General features: G+C 38.6%; 1 pseudogene; it reads right to left on the reverse strand.

Moving 5' to 3' along the window:
* Positions 1 to 11,727: 11,727 nt before the first annotated feature.
* On the reverse strand, positions 11,728 to 11,816 carry LOC111727386 (annotated as a pseudogene).
* Positions 11,817 to 13,361: the final 1,545 nt, after the last annotated feature.

Raw genomic sequence — 13,361 nt, forward strand, 5'->3', positions numbered from 1 at the left:
TCCTGGAATGATTTAAATATATAAACTAACAGATAAACTGTATTTAAAATCCTGACGTTTGAGATGGGGGAAATGAGCACTGGGAATTAGAATGGATCGTCCTCGAACTGATAATAAACCTGCTTAGGCTAAAGAAAAGATAGGACCCTGTACAGTGTTTTCAACCACAAATTTGATTGAGCACTAATAGACAACCCCATCCTGATCTTGCACTTCTAGGAAGATGAACCCAGACACGTGAAAATCCTTCCTGAACAAAACAGCTTTGCCATAGTTATCCTCTCAATATCGTACGATAGGCAGTCATTTCCAGGATGAGATTGTGGTTCCCCGGCATAAAGACTAAGGAGGCAACTGCTATTTCTGATTGTGCTAACCTGTGCATAATTATGTAATTACCTACTAAAATTTAGTCGGAGTGTTGCATATCTAAATCATTAACTTTAACAATTGACGAGCTGCTTTGATTAGTATTTTCACAGTGTCAGATAACATACTTTTGTCAGCTTTCATATGATTATTTATGATGGGGAATCTGTTTATGCAAAATGTTTTTATTACCTGTTGGAAGAAAAAGAGGGGGTGGGCTATGAGGCAGGGGGTCCTGTGCCTCCCTCGTGATTCAACTCAGGAAATGCCCAGGATGAGGAAATACAGAAAGGGTGCCCATGATCACTCCCCAGCTGGCATACAGCGTTAGCGGCAGGTTAGAACAGTATCCAGAGAACTCAACTTGAGGGAAGTGGGTTCTCCTCTGGCAAATTAGACTAACAGGACATCAGTGTCCGTGGCACTAACTCAGACTGTCACACGCAGCCCGACTTGGCCAGGCAGCCCTTCTAACAGCATTGATCAGTACAGCTGCTCTTCTAAGGAAGAGGCGTGTCGATATATTTGTTATTTATTTTCCAGCAGAGACACAGCAGCTGCAGCAGTTTTTGAGAAAATTCTCCGACACGTCTGATTTGCTATCACTCCTAGGTGCTATTGACTGTAGACACACATTCCTATTAGGCAAACATCTCCAAATGCAGCTAGTTATTGAAATAGAAAATCCTTTAATTTCTTGGCTAGGACGAGGCTGTGCGATGCCAAATTTCAACCCTCTATGGAAGACAGAAAGTCCTCAGGACATGAAGCGTTTCTTGTCTCCTCGGGCAAATTGGCTGGGCTCATTTGTTTGAAGTAAGCAATTACAAAAAGTGGCTTAGGGAAATTTTAAAGTAAAATGAAAAACAAAAATACTCCACTGGCTACTATGCATGTATCGCCTTTCCCTTTTGAGGAAATGTGTTTGGGGTGGAGACAGGAATCAGAAAAAGAGGTTAATATAGGTGACATATTCTAATTTGGAGTATTAAAAAAAGAAATGTATGTGATTGGCCACTGAGATCAGAAAGAACATCCTTCCAAAAGAATTTTCAGAGCAAAATGGACCCTTAGTTGTCGTTATTCTTTTCTTTCTCTCTGCCTTTTCATGATGCCGTGTTCCAGTGACAATGCATAGAAAGGTATGATTTCATGACATCAGAGTCATTCATTGTCTCCCTGTCCAAATGAGAAATAATATTTGAAGTGCTGTTTGTCTTCTGAGAGGAGCAGAGGACACTCTCCCACGTGATTTGTTTTATCAGGTCAGGAATGTCCACCTCCACTGTCGTAAAGTATTGATCTCTCAAAATCAGACATCTCTGTCTCTGTGTCTCGCAAGCACGGACATCTGCTCCATCTTTCCCAGTAAGACTCTTCCTCACAATCACACACGCTGCTGTCTCCGGGATCACAAGCTTAATTTTACTGTGTTTAAACCCTCGTGATTGAGCACACGTGCAGCAACACTGTTCCAGCGCTGTGCCTTCAATCTTGTCTTTCCGTGTCTCTGAATATAATTTAAATGTAAAACTTTATTTTTACAATTTCAAATCACCATCCAGCCTTATAATTTGTCTTCTGCTCTGTATTAATGCTACCCTTCTTGACCATGAGTCTGGAACAGTTTTTCTCAAGTTAAGAACTATCTGCCGTTCTGAATATTTGGAAAAGAAATCAATCCTGGGCAGCACCTATGGCTCAAAGGAGTAGGGCGCCGGCCCCATATGCTGGAGGTAGCAGGTTCAAATCCGGCCCTGGCCAAAAACGGCCAAAAAAGGGGGAAAAAAGAAATCGATCCTATCCTCTTCTTTGATAACATTTTAAGTTATCTACTCCATTATGCAAAAAGGACTCCTATTTGAAGCTTTGCCATATTCTTTTGCTTTCTAAATAAAATGATCACATATTTTTATTGTTAATTACTTTACCATCTCCTTCATTCTACACCCTACATGTGCAAGAATACTTGCAGCAAATTTAGGGGCAGCAATATGCATTTCATCTGTCGGGAGATGGCTACCCTGTACAATATCAATACCGTAAATAAAAAGGAATCACAAGTCATCTGAGTATTAGAGGTAAAACGCAGTAAGGGGTCCTCCTGCTTGGTCATAACCTAGATTACCATTTTGGAGCCAAAAGACTAACCCACCTGACTTTTAACTTTTTTTTTTTAACTACAACATATTTGTATTCAGCTATTCAGCTGAACCTCACGTATGTGATGATGCCCCAGAGGAAGGGGTCAGGAACGGGTTACAATGCAGAAGATGCAAGGATATTATGAGGAATGAAGCGAGGCCCAGCAGAGGAGGGGGACATGGAGCAGAATCTGGGACAACTTCAAATGAAAAGAGCTTTTGCAGTCATTACTTGGTAACAATAAGCTTCATTTCAACACATCTGTTTTGGACACCAAAGTGACAGTGTTAAAAACAGAAGAAAACAAAACTCAAAACAAGGTTTCTTGATTGTGGAGTGCTGTCTTGTGCAATATTGTAAGACTGTCAACTATTTAGCAACACCTGTAGCTTCTAGCTACCAAATTCCAGTAGTTTTTTCATGCAGTTGTCATGACCTAGAAAGTCTCCAGACACTTCCCAATGGCCCCTAGAAGACAAAACTGCTTTCAGTTGAGAACCGCTTTTTAAAAACTTGTCTTAAAATGTCTCACTTTACCCTTGACCTCATAAACATCCCTAGTAGCATCTGCTGTGTGATTTTTCAGGGCAAAGATCTCTAGAGTTTAAATACTCCATAATCATGACCATTAGTAATGGTTAAGTGGTGTTTAGCCAACCATCAGTAAAGGAAGTTAAGGACCCAGGACTACCATAGGTTTATAAAGACATTGTCATGGCTCCACTCTCCACAGGAGAATCTAGCAGACAAGACAAACAAGACTGGGTGTCCCCTCTTCATGTGTCTGGAACACTGTCTGTGGGCATGTAGGATTCTTTGTCTACAGGACCATTCCTTTCTACATTCAACACTCTGTTGACAAAACTCTCAAGAATGGTTGAGGCTGAATCCCAGGAGAGAGAAGCCAATCTTCTGCGACATTTTCTTACAGCCTACCAGTTTTTCTCACTGAACGATGCAGTATAGTCTTGTCTCTGGATAAAAATAATATTATTCCTATTTTGGCAAATTCAAAGGTCCACAATAAGTTTCTCCTTTATTTAAAAATTTCTACCACAATCCCCTTATATTTCTACACTTCCAAAAAATGTGACCGTATTTTCAACCATTCTTGAAATTTTTGTTGTATAAGAACAGCATGCACCTAGCTAAAAGAATTTTTCTTTCAAGTTTTATAGGCAGTAGATTTGTTTTCAGATTTGAAAAGTATATTACTATCTAGCTTATAGAAATAATTATTATACATTTTTACATAATTTTACATTTCTGAGGACATCCTAGCCTTTCTCTTTCGGATCTCATAAGCTTTTCTAAATTTCTTAGGAAATGAAAGATTCTAAAAATCATAAAAGTTTCTGTTATTTCCTAAACAGCATGCAAAGCTGTTGCATAATCTCAGAAAAGATAGACAGGACAGACCTTACAAATATATTTAAATCTCTGAAATGTAGACAAGAATATGTAAATTGAAAGTAAATTTATTTTAGTGAACTGGCAAGAAGGGAAAAAATATAGGGCCATATGTTACCATCAGTTTTGCTATGCATATTTGGGGTGGGGGGGAAGCTTCTTAAGCCAGACAATTTCAGGCCATAAAATGTCTTCCATAGGTAACCACAAGCTGGCAAAAGTAGTAGGCAAGTGTTGGAAGTTAGAAATGAGGACGATGCTTTTATTGGTGGCTGAGCAGAGTAGGGAACTCGGTGTAAGAGAAATGAAGATGAGGGTGTGATCATTTTACTTCAAGTGAAAATGGTAAGAAAACTCTGTGCTTGAAGCAGAAGTTCTTTGTTTCACCTTCTTCCTCCTGTTGGTCTCCCTCCACACACAGGCACAATTCTGAAATTCACAATTGTGAAAATAACCTATAATGTCAAGAATGTGCATTCCAGCTCGCTTACCTGTTCTAGGCACCCCAATCATTTCTTCTTTCAGATCTGCTTCAGTGCAAAATATCACAACATACAGGAAGTCAGTCAGAGTCCTAGGCATAAGCACAAATGATAAATTATGTGTTTTAATATAAATAATAAACTGCAAGAAAGCCAGACTTTACCCGTTCTATGACTTTACCCATTCTCGTAACTACAATCCACAGTGCTGTGAACAATGTCAGTCATTCAATAAGTATTCAACAATTTTGAAATGAATACATAGATGAGTGTAGTAATTAAAAACTGGTTGTGAATGGCACTAGGAGCTTTACATAGTTTATATTATTTTTCTTCATGTGTGTTTGTGTATGATTATATTTGAACATGGAAATTTGCCCTGAAAGGTTAAAGATTTTCAATAATGACATGGTTCTATATGCTTGGAGTCTTTTAGCATTTATAAAGCTTCTGCCATGGCTTTTAATAAATTCAGAAGACAGAACTCCAACTACTTCAGAAGACAGAATTCTATTTTCCAACTGAGACCACGGGCAGACAACTGACTCTAAAACTTCTATTTCTTAATCTATGAAGTAACCATAACACAGTTTCATATGGTTCCTGTGAGTATTAAACAGTCTGAGGTATAGAAAATGGCTTGGCAGAATATAAAGTACTGGATAAATGTTGAAATAGTATTACTGAAGTTATGTTCAGAGAACAAAGCCCATAGGTAATTACATAGATCATTTGAATATTAGCAATTATGTGACCTTTTGGATTTCAAGAGGTCAGAAGTTCCAAGGTAGCAAATGCAGATCACCAAGGATCCTGGGTTCTAAGTCTCATCATAGCACAGATTTGCTGTGAGACTGACCAGAATTCATGAGACTTTTTGTACCTCAGTATCATCGCCTGAACAATAGGGCTCTCCTAAGTTCCCTGAGGCTCTTTTCTGCTGTAATGTTTATGATTCTATGACAAAAAAGATTGATGGGGCACCTGGAACACAACACAAAAATGCAAGACCAGATTTGGAGAAAGTTATAGAAAAAAAGAAGGGAATAAAATTAGTTGTACTTAACTTTCCACCTTTTAGCCCATCCAATACCACAGTCATCACTGCAGCCACCAGTCCCCTCAGGTGTGATCCCACTCTGCAATGTGCGACTCCCCAGGGTCCCGGCAGACACCTGAGTGCAGCTAGAAGTTCAAGGAAGTGAAAATCCAATGAGGGAAGATACTCATCCACAGAGGACAAGAGCCAATGGATAAGATCCCCCCCCCCCAAAGGAAGACATTTCTGAGGCAATTCTACAGGACTTCTCAGAGATTCCCATGGGATCAATCCCCAGTTTCCCACAATGGTGATTAAACTCAACAAGGCATTTTTCACTGACTTTTCTTCTTCCCCATGTCATGTTTTCTAATCTTCCACTCTAGTTCCTCACAGTCACTTTCCCAAATATGCTACATGAATACAAACCCTTGACTCAAGCTTTATTTTGTTGGTAGATCACAACCTAAGAATCACGTGGCCCTGGAAGCAGCCCATCAGGGTGAGATCTGGATGGTTCAACACACCATCATCGGTAAAGAACCCATCATTGTGGTAATAGAAAGTTACAAAAGTTACCATGGTAGTAGGTGAGGTGATTATAAATCTGGCATAGTCTACCACAATTATTGAGGCTATCCCAGATTTAGTTGGAAAACTAAGAAAATCATAGGAATCCCATGGAAGTGTTTTCTAGAGAGGCCTTTGTCACCTGCACCTACAAGACAGATCATGCTGCAAATTAGGACCTTGGTTTAAATGTGAGAGTAGAGTTACAAAAGAGGCAGAATGCATGGGTCAAATATGGTAACTTTTATGTGCTGGTGTCAAAGACCTGGTAGAAAAAACAATGAAATTTCAAGACCAAAGATGGGGACATTTTATACCAAGTTTCTGAACTATTAGGTTGCATGGGAGAAAATCTATTCACATCAAAGGATTCATGTTTCAGGATTTAATGAAAGAAAACTAGAATGTAGACCTAGAACCAACCTCAATATGCTGCTGGGATGGTCCTTGAAGCTTAGTCTGCAATATAAAGATAGCAGAAGTGCCTTAGCAGAGGTTGAAGGAGTCAGAAGCCCCAGCAAGAAGAAATAATAGGATGTTTGGGGGGGGGTTGTGTGTGTGTGAGATCAGAGAATCTACCACTTATAAACCTGCCACCTCAATGAGATACTGTATCAGGAAGTCTAAAACAAACCAGGACATCCACACCCCCTAATCTAATCATGTAAGATAAAGGATGAGCTGTGGTATGTAGTACCCTGACTGCCAAATGGTGGCACAGCATAGAGTCAACTTCTTGGATTTTAGAAATGGTGCACACTGCATTTAAGAATACTTCCCGGTAAAACAGAAAGTTGCCAGTTTTAAGTGGCTTTCAGAGCAAGAGAAGACATTACAGTAATTCCCAACACCAGTGCAATCTGCCCTGACACAGGGGCCATAGGACAAAAGAGAGAAATGGTTTTAGAGGCATGTGTGGTGGGTTCTGACACAGGATGGGATACCTGACAAGCTCCGACAGGAGACTCATGATCCAGACAACTATTCTCACTTTACAAATCAATTCCTCACTGGCTACTAACCCTTAGTGAGGAAGAACACCTTAACCGTGGGGTAGAAGGGAATATGCCACCAAAGCTACTTATTACAAGCTGGATATTATCCCAACTATTGAGTCATACGTTTGGGTGAATAAGGAAGTGATCTATTGTGTGATGAACTATTTGAAAGTAGGACCAGGGAATGCAAAGGAATTCTATGAACATGTGGCCCAGAATCCTATTTCTCCTACCTCTGTTGCACTAATCCCTTTCCTCAGGTAACACCTAAGACCATAAGGGGTATTGTGTAACCCAAATGGCAAAAGAATAAAAAAGGTGGACCTGATTAACCAATGGAATATCCTAAATATGTTGATACTAGTCAAATAAGGACCACTTCACCAAGAAGACTCCAAAGTTTTCTGTTCTGACACTCTACAGTCTAGGACAGGAGAGATGTATTGAAGCACTGTAGCAGCATCCAGATGGAGGGCTGTACTAGCAAGGTACATGGATTACACTTCTCTTGGGCTCCTTCCTGGGTCTGTCTTTTATTCTAGTTATTGCTACTATAATGACAACACAAGGTCCTGACACCACCTTGTCGCTGCTACTCCAAATATTACTTGCTTTATGCCCTGGAACTTTTTTAACTCCATAGCTTAGGACAAGCACTCACACAAGAGCAGCCTGGAAGTGATGTCTCATTATCAATCCTTGGGTTAACTTCTTAATAACCTTGAAGGGAAAAAAGACATGCTTATAGGTGGTATTAGCCAATTATCAACTCAAGTCATGCTCGGTGAGTCAGAAGGCTTCCATCTTAGTATTTAAAGAGGCCCACTAGGTATTAATGCAACCACAGCTTGGAAGTGCAAGAAATCACACCTCATTAAATCACTTCCCAAAACAACTCTTGCATGCAATCCCTTGTCTCAGGTTCTTTTCCTGATAGGAAAACTCGAATAGGCCAGAGAGAAAAGAACAAGAAGCACAGTTCCTTACCCGGAGACCCGGCACTGGTATGCAGTAATTCATAAGTGTACAGATTCAACACACACAAAAAAGCACTATACACAAAAAATCATCCCCTCTTACGCATTAACCAAGTGATTTTACACATAAGAAGAAATGTATCCACAGATCTGAAGGACAGAGTATGCTTAGAAATGAAGTTCAGAAGCAGGGCTCCCCTTCATTCTTCTCTCCACTGTGATTCAGTCATTAGTGATGTCATTTAACAAAATGGAATTACCGATAATAGATAATAGATAATTTATAGGGTGATATTTCCCTGCTAGAGATCATACCAAGCAGTGTGTATGCATGTCTTGTGTGTGTGTAATCACTCTTAAACTTTATGGCCACCCTGTTATTGGGCAAGTGTCATTACCCCTTTTTTATAGGTAGACATCAGAATATTCAACTAGACAAAGTACACACAGTCACTGACAGAGTTGGATTTGAAACTAAATAAATCACTATGCCATAGAACTGCCTTGTGAGATATTTCTGTGAAATTAGATACTGAACTAAAGTACAGGAAGCTTTACAGAGATGGAAATGGGAGGAAGTTGACTAACCTGCTGAGGTTTTTACTAAAAAATCTAACTCGATTGAGACCACCAAAATTTACCTTTTAGTAGGAGGCCAGGGGGTCATTAATCATTTATTCAAAAACTGTGTATAGAGGACGGCTTTAGATGCTGGAGATAGACAGCAAAGAAGACAAACGCATGAAGTTCAGAGGACTTCCTCCAAACCACATGTAAACCCCGCAAGAGTCACGTTTTATCCCCAGCACCCAGAATTTGCCAGGCCTAGAGTAAATGCTAAATGTATATTTGCTGGAAGGGTTAATCTCCTAGAAGCAGTGGACTTTCAGGCAACGATTGAGCCTTCTACTGTATTTTACTTTCTACTGTATCTGCACATAAACATTTGATTTTCAAGTACACTCTACCTTGTGTGGAAGGAGGAGACTGCTGTGAAAAAGTCAAGTTGAATGCCTCACAAAGACTCCTTCATGGCATCATATATTATACTTTTCTTTGTTGTTGTTGTGTCTGGTTTTATATTTTTCTTATTTCTGGTTTTTATTTCAAAATATTATGGGGACACACATGTTTTGGTTACCCAACTTGATTTGTACAGTTGGAGTCAGTTATAAGCGCAGCCCTCACCTGGACAGTGTGCATTGTACTCGTTAGGTGTGAGTTTACTCGCCCCCTCCGACCCCCTCCCACCTGCCGCTTTCCTTTGAGGTTTACTACCTAATGTGCATATGGGTGTAGATCATTAGTTTCACGTTGATGGTGAGTACAGGCGGTGTTCATTTTTCCATTCTTGAAATACATCACTCCAGTTCCATCCAGGTTGTTACAAAAGATGTCAGTTTGCCATCGTTTTTAGGGCTGAGTAGTACTCCATGGTATATATCTATATTTTATTAATCCATTCAGGTATTGATGGACACTAGGGTTGATTCCACATCTTTGAAGTTGCGAATTGGGCCACATTAAACATTCAAGTGCAACTGTCTTTCTTTATAATAAAACGACATTTTTCCCTTTAGGTAAATGCCCAATAGTGGGATTTCTGGGTCAAATGGTAGGTCCGCTTTTAGCTCTTTATCTCCATGCACCTTTCCATAGAGGTTGTGCTAGTTTGAAGTCCCACCGATAGTGAACAAGTGTTCCTTTCTCTCTCAGAGCATCTTCTGCTTGGGGACTTTTTGACAAAACAGCATCCTCATTGAAGTTAGGTGATATCTCATGGCTCTGATTTGCATTTTCCTGGTGCTTAGAGATGTTCAGTGTATTTTCAAATGTTTATAGATCATTAGTCAATCTTTTACTTGACATTTTTTTCCTTGCCCATTTGCTTGAGTTCTTTATAGATTCTGGTTATCAGCACTTTAGAGAATGTATGTAGCATGCAAATATTATCTCCCATTCTGTGGATTATCCATAGGCAACTGATTCCTGATTATTTCCTTGGCTCTGCAGAAGCTTTTTAATTTAATCAGGTCCCATTTGTTAAGTTTTGTACTTGCTGTGATTGCCTTTATGGTTTTCATAAATTCTTTGCCTAGCCGGGTATCTGTAAGAGTTTTTCTAATATTTTCTTCTCGAAATCTTATACCCTCATACCTTAGGTTTAAGTCTGTTCCTCATCACAAATTAATTTTTGTGAGTGGTGAGAGGTATGGATCCTGTTTCAATCTTCTATATCTAGCTATCCAATTTTCCCACCAGCATTTATTGAATAGGGATTCTTTTCCACAGTGTACAAAGTCAGACAATTTAAGTTCGTGAACTCATCCTAGAAAAACTGCTGCATACCTTATTGCCAAGTATACTACGATCACCTTCAAAGTACTCCCATTGGGAAGCTATGCACAGATGCCAGGACCTCGTCTACCCTTCAAATCAAGTTTGGAGTTCTCTTTTTGAAATGTCTACTAGAGCTGTCATTATATGAGGTGTGACAATTAAGTTCATGAACTCATCCTAGGAAAAGTGCTACATACCTGGTTGCTGAGTATCACTACAGTCACCTCAAAGTACTCCCCTTGAGAAGTTATGCACCAATGCCGGTGCCTAGTCTGCCCTTCAAAGCACATTTTCTAAGATCAGTTTGTGAATCTACATGCTACACCTCATATGTTATTATCCGCTTTGGTGCATATGGCGATATGAAGTTTATCTGGGTTTTCTGTTCTGATCTATTGTTCCACATCTCCGTTTTTGTGCTATTTTGGTTACTATAGCCCCGTAGTATAGCCTGAAGTCTAGTAGGGTGACACATTCAGACGTGTTCTTTTTGCTTAAGGTTGCTTTGGCTATTCTGGCTCTTTTCTGGTTCCATACAAAGCATAGAATTCTTTTTTCTACATCTGCAAAAATTTCTTTGTTGTTGTTGTTGCTGTTGTTGAGACAGAATCTCACTCTGTGCTGGAGTAAGTGTAGTGGCATCATCAGAGCTCACTGCAACCTCAGACTCCTGGGCTCCAGGGATCCTCCTATCTCTGTTTCTGGAGTAGCTGGGATTACAGGCAAGTACCAGGAGGCCAGGCTGTTTTTTTCTTTTATTGTTTGTTTATTTGTTTGTTTTTGTGGAGAGGGGATCTCATTCTTGCTCAGACAAGTCTCTCCAACTCCTGAGCTCAAGCAATCCTCCTACCTCAGCCTCCCAGAGTGGTAGGATTACACGGTGTGCAGTGACATCTGTATTTTAATGCAGATTGCACTGACAATGTAAGTCACTAGTTAAGTGGTATAGGCATTTTAACAATGTCAATTCTGCCAAGCCATGAGTATGATATATTTTTCCATTTGTTTACATCCTCTTCAATTTCCTTCCTCTGTGACTCATAGTTCTCTCTATAGAGGTTTTTTTACCTCTTTGATTAATTATATTTCCAGGTACTTTATTTTCTTTGCTGCTATTGTGAAAGGTATTGAGTCTTCGATTTGATTCTCAGCTTGACTGCTGTTGGTGGATAGGAATGCCATTGATTTGTAGATATTGATTTTATAACCTGAGACTCTGCTGAATTTGTTTATTAATTCCAGGAATCCCTTGGCAGACTCTGAGACTTTCTAAATATAAGATCATATTATCAGCAAAGAGTGACAGTTTGGATACCACTTTCTCCATTTGGATACCCTAGATTTCTTTCTCTTGTCTGATTGCTCTGGCTAGTACTTCCAGCACTATGCTGAATAGAAAAAATGTGGAATGCTTCACAAAAGCATGCATCATCCTTGCTAATCTTCTATTGTTTCAATTATAGTCTATGTGCTGCCAAGCAAGCACTCATGTCTTATAATTTATCCAGAATATCCCTTTGTTATTGTTCACTTTTCTATTGGTTTTCTTCTCATTTGCCTTTTGACCTTCCTTGTAAATTCTAAATATTAATCTTTTATGGGTGTTTTGCTTATAAATTATCTTCTCTCTTATCCCAAGTTAATTTTGTCAATTTATCTTTCTCTGAGTAGAAGTCTTCAGCTATGATCTAGTTAAGTCTCTCAGTTTACTGATCCATCTGTCCTTACTGTGAAGCTCTTGCCATCCTCGAGCCACAGTCATTACTAATATTCTGTATTCTTTTGGCTATCAAGTTTCCTCTTCACCTTTAGGTGATATCTCCACTCATTTGAGGTATTTCTCTAGTTATAAACCAAATTCCAATATATACCAGATCAGTTTCAGAGCTTTCATTTTGGCATCACTGGCCTTTTATATCAGAACTCTGTCTTGGAAGTATGTTTTCATATTTGAGAGTTCTTCTGTTTTTTAAAATTTTTCTAGAAATTTTGAGACCTTATTCTTTCAAAAGCATGTAAATCAGTTTGCCAGTTACCTTTTTTTTTGGCTGGGGCTGGACTTGAACCTGCCACCCCTAGTATATGGAGTCGGCACCCTACTCCTTGAGCCACAAGTGCCACCCCAGCCAATATCCTATTTTAATAGTTTTGCATAATATGAAGTTTTATTGAATTGGTATCTTACTTTAATAAAATTGATATGTTTACAGTAATAATCATTTCATCCATAAGCATGGCTCAGTATTTTTGGCTATTAAGTATTCTTTCATATCATTTAATAGACTTTTTATTTCTCCATAAAGATCTTGTGCATTCTTTATTAATTCCTACATATTCTATAGTTTTATTTTGCTATGATTAGCCTCTTATTACCCATTTTATATTTTAGTTTGGTGGTTGTGATACAAATGAATGAACTTCATTTTTGTAAATTGATCCTATATCCAGCAACTTTGTTTTTTCTATTTAGCAGTTTTTATAATAACTATGAGTTGACCTTTATTAGTTTTTCTTTCTCTATTTAGATAATCAAGACATTTTTCTCCTTTGGCTAATTACTGTAGTAAACTGTACCACTAGATTTTCTGATGTTTACCTCTCCTTACATTTTGGAAATAGACTCATCTTTATCATTTTTTTAAATACACATTTGAGCCCAATTAATGAATCATTTATTTGTACTTTTGCATCAATGTAAAGAAATAATCAAGTTCCTTTATGATTTCTTTTTTTTCTTATTTGTCCAACTTGGTAATTAAATTTATAAAACTTCATAACACACATAGGTCAAGTTGGCCTTTTTTATGATTTATGTTTTTATGTATTCTTTGAAAGTTTGGTAGCATTTATCTGTAGAACTGGCTGAATCTTTTATTGATGGGAAGAAGGGCTTGATTGGTTTCAATTCATTAATAGTTTTAAAGGTATTCACATTTTCTTCCTTTTTGCAACTACAAAGGCCTACAGGGCAGTCTTTAGTTTTTCTAGAATTTATTCTATCTAGGGTTTTTTTTTTTCTTTCTTATAGTAT

Source organism: Otolemur garnettii, unplaced genomic scaffold (assembly GCF_000181295.1).
Source record: "Otolemur garnettii isolate 467f Iridium unplaced genomic scaffold, OtoGar3 scaffold00103, whole genome shotgun sequence".
Taxonomy (NCBI): domain Eukaryota; kingdom Metazoa; phylum Chordata; class Mammalia; order Primates; family Galagidae; genus Otolemur; species Otolemur garnettii.